The sequence below is a fragment of the Oncorhynchus nerka genome, linkage group LG3, assembly GCF_034236695.1.
Source record: "Oncorhynchus nerka isolate Pitt River linkage group LG3, Oner_Uvic_2.0, whole genome shotgun sequence".
Lineage (NCBI taxonomy): Eukaryota > Metazoa > Chordata > Actinopteri > Salmoniformes > Salmonidae > Oncorhynchus > Oncorhynchus nerka.
In genome coordinates this window covers 20,326,637-20,336,777 of record NC_088398.1, presented here as the reverse complement: position 1 = coordinate 20,336,777, position 10,141 = coordinate 20,326,637, and the positions used below count along the sequence as shown (strand labels likewise).

Here is a 10,141-nt window from a genome sequence, read left to right as displayed (position 1 = left end):
GAAAACAAGTTACCTTTTTACTGTACATCCATTCATTCATGGTTAGTTAGAGTACACTAAATAAGTACTGCAGCTCCACTGTAATATCCATGATACTCATGACCCTAGCTTCTTGAAAAACCTGTCGGTTTACCACAAAGATTATTTCAGAGAAGCCACAAAAAAGTCCATAAATCAAATTGAAATGAAACATACGAACATGTCTTTACTTGAGTCAGGTTATTTAGTACTGTTTACCTGAGGGTGAGAGTAAAAATGTTTATAATGAGAATGGGATCGAGCGATAACGGAGAGAAGCAATACAAAGAGGGGTTGATACATTTGTGATAACTTCCAACACAGAGTACATACAGTAGTACACTTTTAGAAAACACATAGAGAAAACCTGTCAGTTAGTCTTGCATTAGTCTCTCTACCCTACCTTGTGGCCCTAATGACAGTTGCGCGTATTCATGGATGCTGTAGTGTCTTAACACTTCGTACTTATTTATGTAATAAGAAAGACTCTGAATACAAGCAATTGAACTGGAGCTTCACATTTACTCAAACTAGTTAGTACCAGAATAACATAGAACAATACTGAGCATGACCAAGGGTGCTCCATCCTTAAAGGGGACATCAGTAATTAACAGAACATAACATTCCTTCTCTTATACAATCAGAGTTACTTTTACCAAACCACAACTGAAACATTTCCCAGAACTTGTTGTAGTTATTTTGCATCTTTTAATTTGAACTTGAACAGTTCGTTTTTGTTTGTTTGTTTATAAGTCTAGTCTGTCTGGTGGACGGTGCCTTCGTCCTGGGTAGCGCCTCAGATTGTCTGGAGGCTCCTGAACATCCTCAGTGTGTGCTTGTTCCATTATAGCGTCTGCTATAGCAGCACCTTCATCAACACGTTCCCTTCTTTCAGCCTGGGGTCTCTCTACTGCCCCACCGTCCTCTACAGTTCCCTGTGTGTCACTCTCAGGATCTCTCTGTGCCTGTTCTCTCTCGATTGTTGTGCTGTTTTCCGTGGAATGCATTTTGGTTAATGTGACGCCGCCACATTATGTCTGGGCTCACTTGAACCTGGTAAGTTCTGGGTCCCGTTTGTGTGTGTACGGTCCCTCTTGTCCATTTCCCTCCTCTTCTGTAGTCTCGCACCATCACTTCCTGTCCTGTTTGGAGATGGCGCTCCCGGCCACCGGAGAGCATCTTGGCTTGTTTGTTCAGCACTTCATTACGCCTGTTTGGCTTCATGATGTCCAGCTGTGTGCGGAGAGGCCTCCCGAACATCAATGCGGCTGGGCTTTCATTTGTCGTGGCATGTGGGGTGTTTCGGTAGGAGGCCAGGAACTTGTCCAGTTTTGTTTGCAAAGTCCCTTCGTCTCGATGTTGGCATTTCTGGGGCATCATGACTCTCATTCCCCACATCAAACATCCTTGGTACGTTGTAATTTCGTTTCTCCGCTGGAAATACGGAGTCAGCTCCTTTCTGCCAGTAGCTGGCCATCCTGACATGGTGTAGGTGTACACTTTTGACAAGGTCACATCTTTCCTTGTCTCCTGTTTGATAACTGTGCTTGTGACCGGTAGTGCCTCAAGCTGAGCGGTATGGAACATGTCCACTGCATCCACCCTCCTTTGTCTTTCTCTTGTACACGGCAGTCTGGATAATCCATCTGCATTTGTGTGGAGGGATGACGGCTTAAACTCAATGTCATACATATGACTGGCAAGGAACAGGGCATATCGCTGTAACCTGGCTGCTGTCATTGCCGGAATGCCTTTCTTTGGACTGAAAATGGAAAGCAACGGCTGGTGATCTGTAACCAGTGTGAAACGCTTGCCATATAGGTATGCGTGGAATTTCTTGACGCCCCACACTAGTGCCAGTGCATCTTTGTCGATTTGTGAGTAGTTTTTCTCTGCATCATTCAGTGTTTGTGACGCAAATGCAACTGGCCTCTCTGACCCATCTTTCAGTGTGTGTGAAAGGACTGCCCCTAATCCATAAGGGGACGCATCACAAGCCAACTTCACTGGCATTTCAGGGTCGTAAGGCATCAGGACCTGTTCAGATGTTATGAGCCGTTTTGCCTCCAGAAATGCATTTTCACACTGCTCTGTCCACCGCCATGTCCTATTCTTTTCCAGGAGCTGATTTAGAGGCTGGAGTACTGCTGAAAGGTTTGGGAGGAATCTTCTGTAGTAATTGATCAGTCCCGTGAAAGATCTCACTTCTGTGATATTTTGTGGTCATGGAGCCTGTACCACTGCCTCGATTTTGTCCTGTGTTTTGTGCAATCCATTGCAGTCAATCTCATGTCCACAGAAGACAATCTTGTCTTTGAAGAACTCACACTTCTTTAAGTTTGCCTGTAGACCATACTCTTTCAGTCTTTTCAGGACCTCTTCCAGGTTAGCCAGGTGCTCTTTGTCGGTGCGTCCTGTTATGATCATGTCATCCAGGATACACTGGGTTCCTGGGATTCCTTGCTAAATCTGGTCAATAGTTCGTTGCCAAATGGCTGGGGCTGATGCAATGCCAAAAACCAGGCGGTTATACCTGTATAGACCTTTGTGTGTGTTTATTGTCAGGTACTGTTTGGAACTCTCTTCAACCGGTAGCTGCAGGTAAGCCTGTTTCAGATCGATTTTACTGAAGTGTTTCCCACCAGCTAGTGCAGCAAAGATGTCATCCAGACGTGGTAGGGGGTATTGGTCCACATTCAACATTGGATTCACAGTTACCTTGAAGTCCCCACACATTCTAACAGACCCGTCTTTCTTCACAATAGGAACTATGGGTGTGGCCCATTCGCTTCTGTCCACTTTCGTCAGGATCCCTGTATCCTGCAAGCGATCGATTTCCGCTTCCACCTTTGGTCTCAGGGAGTATGGAACAGATCTGGCTTTGCAGAATTTTGGGGTTGCGTCATCTCTTAGTACAAGTTTTGCTGTGAAGCCTTTTACTGTTCCCATCTGATCACTGAAAACTGTGTTGTATTTCTTCCACAAGTGTTCCAGTGTTTGGTCTGTACCATTCTCTTTGGACTGGAACGTGTGGAGCATTTTCAAGTCACACCAATTCAGCTTTATTTTTGAAAGCCATTCCCTGCCAAATAATGGGGGGCCAGTTCCAGGCACCACATACAGCTGTAACTGCTGTGTTTGCCCCCCATAATGCACTCTGACCTGCAACGCCCCGATTGGGCTCAATCTCTCTCCTGAGTATGTCTTCAGCAACACATTTGTGTTCTTCAGCTTGATAGCCTTAAAGTGCTCATTGTAGACAGTAGTGGAAATTATAGACACTGCAGATCCTGTGTCCAGCTCCATTTTGAGGGGTTTGCCTTCGATATCTGGTGTCACCCATATTATGCTACTGCTGGGAGAAGTCACTGTGTTTAACTCCATTGTACCAATTAATCATTCATCTGAATCACTGCCACTGTTCTCTGCTAGTGCATTCACAGACCCTTTAATTTTCTCAGTTTTCCTGTTGTGACTGAATTTTGCTTTGCATGCTCTTTGAATGTGCCCCCTTCTACTGCATTTGTGACAAATTTCATCTTTGAAACGGCAGTCCTCTGCTCTGTGACCATCTCTGTCACACCTGTTGCATTTGTCGGCCACACGGGGGCGCTGTCGACTGCATGAAAACTTGTGCAGGGAAATTTGTGACAGGTCAGTACTTCTTTTACTTTGCAACTCAAATGCATCTTTAGTCGCGATTTCCATAGCCACAGCAATTTCAACAGCCTTTGCAAACGTGAGCTCTGATTCTGTGAGCAAACGTTTTTGAATGTGTTCATGTTTCAGTCCACAAACAAATCTATCCCTTAATGTGTCATTTAGGTTCTCTCCCAACTGGCAATGTTCAGACAGTTTCTTCAACACTGCTACATATGTACTAACACCCTCCCCCTCATTCTGATCTCTCTTGTGGAAACGAAAACGTTCCGCGATGAGGAGTGGTTTAGGTGATAGGTGATTTTGCAATATCTCCACAATCTCTGTGAATGTTTTATTTGAGGGCTTCAGAGGGGCAGTCAGATCTCTTAGCAAACTGTATGTTTTTGGGCCAATTAAACTCAACAACGCTGGTACTCTTTTGTTATCAGCAATGTCGTTTGCAATGAAGTACTGTTCCAGTCGTTCAATGTAAGTTGCCCAGTTTTCTTGCGTGTCATCAAACACACCTATTTTCCCGATGCTAGCCATTCTCTTTACCTCCGGCTCCACGGGTCTTTGATCTGCCGCCTCGTTCTCGTCAGCTCTCCCCTCGTCTTCACTGCTTGCTAGCTGTTGTGCTACAGGGTCAAAATCTTCCTCTCTTCCTACGAACTCCATCTGTATTCGTGATGCACACTGCAGGTAATCATCCTCGTCGCCATTGTAGTGTCTTAACACTTCGTACTTATTTATGTAATAAGAAAGACTCTGAATACAAGCAATTGAACTGGAGCTTCACATTTACTCAAACTAGTTAGTACCAGAATAACATATAACAATACTGCACATGACCAAGGGTGCTCCATCCTTAAAGGGGACATCAGTAATTAACAGAACATAACAGATGCCAAGGGAAGCCAGGCTTCCCCAAAACTTTACCAATCATTTTTTTAAACAAAAAATACAGTCATCTCTCTGTGCTTCATACATTTCCAAGAGGCTGAATGTATCTCACTGGAGAATGCATCCAAGTGAATGAAAGAGTGCCCCTCTGTCTCAGTATGTGTAGCTCATCTATCTGATGCTATTTGGTCAGAAAGGGTATGATGTTTCTGCCTGTAGCATTGAATGCAAGGGAAGCCAGAAAGCATTTGGTCTCCCTTAATAAAAAACATATAAAATAAAATCCAATCAGCGTTGAGCTAAACTGAGTGAGTTCAGCTGTGAATGGTTCTGGCGTACCAAAAAAAAGTATCAAGGGAAGCCGGTTCGGATTTGGCTTCAAACCAATCACATCAGAAGCTAAACGTCATTGACAGAAGGAACTTGAATTGTTGCATCTGCATCTAGCTAGCTAAAATCAGCCCTTGAGCTAAACTGAGTGAGTTCAGCTGTGAATGGTTCTGGCGTACCAAAAAAAAGTATCAAGGGAAGCCGGTTCGGATTTGGCTTCAAACCAATCACATCAGAAGCTAAACGTCATTGACAGAAAGAACTTGAATTGTTGCATCTGCATCTAGCTAGCTAAAATCAGCCCTTTCCTAAATTAGCCATGGATGGAGATAGGGATTTGGACTTGTGGTTTTACTTAATTCTCCATACTGGCCAATGATTATAACGGTGATTCTGATCCAACCATTAATTCGTACATTGAGAGGATGGAAGTTCAACATGTAGGTAGATGTAGTAGGCTAATGCTACAAACTAACTGGCCTGGCACATCGTTGCCCATGAAAGGAAGTTAGGCTAGTGATGAAGAATTTTAGCCAGGTAGCATAGGACAACAAAAACGAAAATCGTGTACTGTATGACAGAGTCCTAGATCGTTTCTGCAACATTAAAGATGAGGAAGGCATTGGCGTTTCCCTACAAGTAGGGTGAGTCAACATGTTTTTTCTACTGGCATGCACGCATGCAAAAACACACACACACACGCACACAGAAACTCTTAACTCTCTTTCAATGGAGGCTGGTAGGAGGAGCTATAAGATAATGGGCTCATTATAATGGCTGGAATGGAATTAATGGAACAGAGCTTCCATGTGTTTGATACCGTTCCATTGATTCCATTCCAGCCATTACAATGAGCCTGTCCTCCTATCGCTCCTCCCACCAGCCTCCTCTGCTCTCAATGGTTCTAAATCAATAGTTGTTAAACTTGCTTGACCATGCTGTAAATCAACTGTTTGTTACATGCAATATGTTTTGTGGACTTCAGGTTTTGTAATGAAACAAAGGTTTGTTTGAATTTATTTTGCCACTGTGTCTTCTTATTGTCTCAGCCTTAGGCCAATATATCACGGTATCAAGGCATATGAACTAACTGGTTATAGAGCAAACAACGCAATTATCACAACACGGGTCTTAACTGTGTGAGAGACAGGTTAAGCCGGGTGTACACTACACAACTTTCAGGGTGATGCGAAACAACGTTATCATCTCACTGGCTTCTTCTCTGGCGAGCTCTCATTGGCTATTGCTGATCACTGTTCTCAAAACTTGTCATTGCACATCTCACACTACAAAAGCATTGCAGAATTTTGTGCCGATAAATATCAGGACTTCTGGTACTGCTCAAAGACAAGATCAGTAGCCCTCAGATTGTGTCTCTGACCCGCTCACATTAAACGAGAGTCCATGACGGCCGTGCGCCCCCAGGAAGACAAGACATGGGAATTTAGTCTCCGATCTCAAAAACTTGCCTGGGACAGCTGAACCGGGGCCAAAATCGTGTAGTGTGCACCAGGCTTTAGAGAAGAACACGTTAACCTCACCTCTGACACCAGGCCTGACCTACGACATCAACTGATGTGATTAAAGGAGTTTCTGAAGGTATTGAAGTGCATCTTTAATTCAATCGAGTACAGGCTTAACATTAATGACAGAGACAGAATACAATATGGAATTTTATTGAATAGTTTGGGGTAGGCTTCGAGTCTCCGAGGAACGCTCCTCAGAGCCAGATGCTGATGACAAGGTGCCCTATGCTAATGAGGTAACATTATAAACATTTCCCTATAAATACTGGCTATACTGATAGGGTAACCTGAACTTTCGTAACTACATTACAAATATGTACCAGAGGGCAGTGTTTCATTGACCCTCAGCACTGAGGAGTAGGTATTGTTTGTGCGTATCTTATACAAATATGCACCAGAGGGCAGCGTTTCATTGACTCAGTAGAGAGGAGTATGATTTAAAAGAAAGTTGGGTTACGGAGATGAGACAGAGGAAAGCAACTGAGAAAGTGAGGTAGAGACAGATATGATCAGGACAAAGAAAGCTCTTTCTCAATCAAAAGGTAATTGATTGAGAATGAGAAAAAGGAGATGGAGAAAGACAGGGAAATAAGAAAGAGCGAGGATAACTCCACCGTGTCTAACTCTCCTACCTGCATATACCTACCTACAAACTTCGCCTGAACACCTGTAATTCATTCAATGGAGGGCCGAGTGCCTGAGGTTTTCACTCCTCCCTTGTACTTGATTGATAAATTAAGGTCAGTGATTAGTTAGAAACACCCCTCACCTGGTTGTCTAGATCTTAGTTGTACACTCTTATAAAAAAGAGTTCCAAAAGGGTTCTTCGGCTGTCCTCATATGAGAACCCTATTTGGCTCCAGGTAGAACCCTTTTGGCTTCCAAATAGAACACTTTTGGGTTCCATGTGGAAAGGGTTCTACATGGAACCAAAAATGGTTCTACCTCAAACCAAAAGGGTTCTTCTTCCTTGGTCCAAAAGGGGTTCATCAAAGGGTTTTCCTATGTGGACAGCCGAAGAACCTTTTTAGGTTTTAGATAGCACCTTTTTTTCACAAATCGAAAGGAAAGCCAGAATATTATTGTCACACCCTGACCATAGTTTGCTTTGTATGTTTCTATGTTTTGGTTGGTCAGGGTGTGAGCTGAGTGGGCATTCTATGTTACATGTCTAGTTTGTCTAGTTCTATGTTTGGCCTGATATGGTTCTCAATCAGAGGCAGGTGTTCGTCATTGTCTCTGATTGGGAACCATATTTAGGTAGCCTGTTTGGTGTTGGGTTTTGTGGGTGATTGTCCTTGTTACTGTCTCTGTGTTACTTTGCACCAGTATTAGGCTGTTTCGGTTTTCGTGTTACGTTTATTGTTTTTGTATTTGATTCGTGTTTACTTTGTTTCATTAAACATGGATCGCAATAGCCACGCCGCATTTTGGTCTGACTCTACTTCACCTAAGGAAAACCGTTACAATTATACCAAATATTTGACCAATAAAAACATATAAATTATGAAATAATTTATCTTTAGTCTCTCTGTGTTTTCATCATTTTCCGTCAATTCGCAAGTGACTGAATCTCACCGGAGAAATCCTCCAAACGTGGGAAATGGCGCCCCTCTGTCTCAGTGTGTGTAGCCCATGTCTCTGATGCTGCCTGGACTAAAATAGTATGACATGTTATGGCTGTAGCATTTGATTGATTGATGCCAGCAATCATTTGGCCTCTCTTAATAAAATAATTATAAGATAATTAGCCAATTAGCTGAGCTCAACTGTGGGTTATCCTGGTGCTTCACCAAGGGAGGCCAGTTTGGATTTAGCTTCACCCCAATCAAATCTCACCCTAAGCAACATGTCATTTTAGTTTCTGGTCTACTTGTGTTGATGTCCTGCAGTCACTATCGGCCCTTTCCTAATCCATGGATGGAGATGGGGATTTGGACTTGTGGTTTTGACTTAAGTCTCTGTACAGGCCAATGATTATGATGCGATTATGATCTAACCATTAACGAATATGCTGTGCCACTGGCCTGAGACGAATGAAGTTCAATATCTAGCCTAGATGTAGCCTAGCCCTTTTAGGCTCAAGTTAACTAGCTAGCTAACTTAGTTGGTTAATTTTTGCACATGCAAGGAAGTTAGGCTAGCAAGCATTTTAGCTAGGTAGCCTAGGACAACAAAAACTTAAATTGTACTTACTATATGACAGAGCCATGGACCGTTTTGTCAACATAAAAGAGAGGAGGATGGCATTGGCGTTCTAGTCTGCAAGCAGGGTGAGTCCCAAATTGTTTTAGCTTGATCGCACACACACTTACACACACAACATTGATTGGACTAAATCATTTTTGGTACCTTTAAGTTTGTTTTCAGTGTATAGCGTTGATTTGGCAATGTTTAAGTGTTTATGTTGAAATAGTGCTGAAACAGCTGAGGCAATGCTCCTGTTGTCTTTGTGCAAACTTACGGTAACTCCGTGGTTCTAAATCATTAGTTGTTTAGTAAACTGTCAAACATGAACTTGCTTGACCATTCTGCAGGTGATATAACGGTTTGTTGCATGCAATATTTTCTTTGTGGACTTCACTGGACAGATGTTTCTCTCCGGTTTTGGGATGAAACAAAATAATTTATTCTGCCACTGTGTGACTGTTGTGTTTTTGTTGTCACGGCTTTATTGTATATCACAGTGGCGTAGGAACAATTGGGTTATAGAGCAAACAACGCAATCATCACAACATAGGTTGGTATATGGATTTTTTTACTGGCTTGGCTTCCTCAGTGATTTTACCCACGCACCGCTACTGAAGGGAAATAACAAAAAACAGCAACTCTGCCCTCCATGGAAAGAGTTTGACGCCCCTGATCTAACATCTGAACTTAACTCAAATATGTCAATAAGACCAACACATACAGTATAATAGAAAATACATGTAGAGCTGGGGTCGAAGTACAGTGAGAGAAAGAGATAGAGTTGGAGGGACAGAGACGGGACAGTTGTCACTTAAGAGTGTCCTGATGAATACTAATTGCTGTGAACTAAAGAGCCAGAATGAGTTCCATTGATGGCTGAGCACAATGGAGAAGGGACAGGGGAAGCAGAGGAATTCTATTATTTCATTTTTCCCTTCTCCTCGTGTTTGTATGCCAGCCCTGCCGCCTGTTGTCTTTGGGGGGGAAAGGAGACTGTGGCTCTCACAATGCAGCCCTTGTGTCTGGGGCCACAGGGCCAGAATAAGCCAGGGCTCACACAGCTTCCTCCCTCCCTGCAAGATGGCAAGGGCCTCAGCGTACAGGCAGGCTTGCCATCAATAAGGTTTTGAGATGATAAATTGAGCTCACTGGCGTACGGAGCTCACACAGCTTCTACTCCCTCCAATCTGCAAGATGGCAAGGGCCTCAATATTGCGTCATTCAGGCAGGCTTGCCATCAATAAGGTTTGAGAAAATGCAGATGATAAATTGAGCTCACTGCACCACATAATCTGATAGGCAGCCGTGTAGACGGAATTTAAGAACCCTAAACTTCGTGAGCGCCCGCATTAGGTGAGAAACTGCAGTGGTTGAGCCAGCAGTAGGCTACAACCTTGCTACTGAAATTTACAGCATTGACCAGCAACATGGTTACTTCCATGGGGATATACTGCTGTTTTACCCATACACAATACCAGATTCAAAACTATATATGTATAAATATCCCTTTGTCGAACTCTCTCTATTACATA

General features: G+C 43.2%; 1 pseudogene; it reads right to left on the bottom strand.

Annotated features, from left to right (window-relative positions):
- Positions 1 to 2,241: 2,241 nt before the first annotated feature.
- On the bottom strand, positions 2,242 to 3,324 carry LOC135562992 (uncharacterized protein K02A2.6-like; annotated as a pseudogene).
- Positions 3,325 to 10,141: the final 6,817 nt, after the last annotated feature.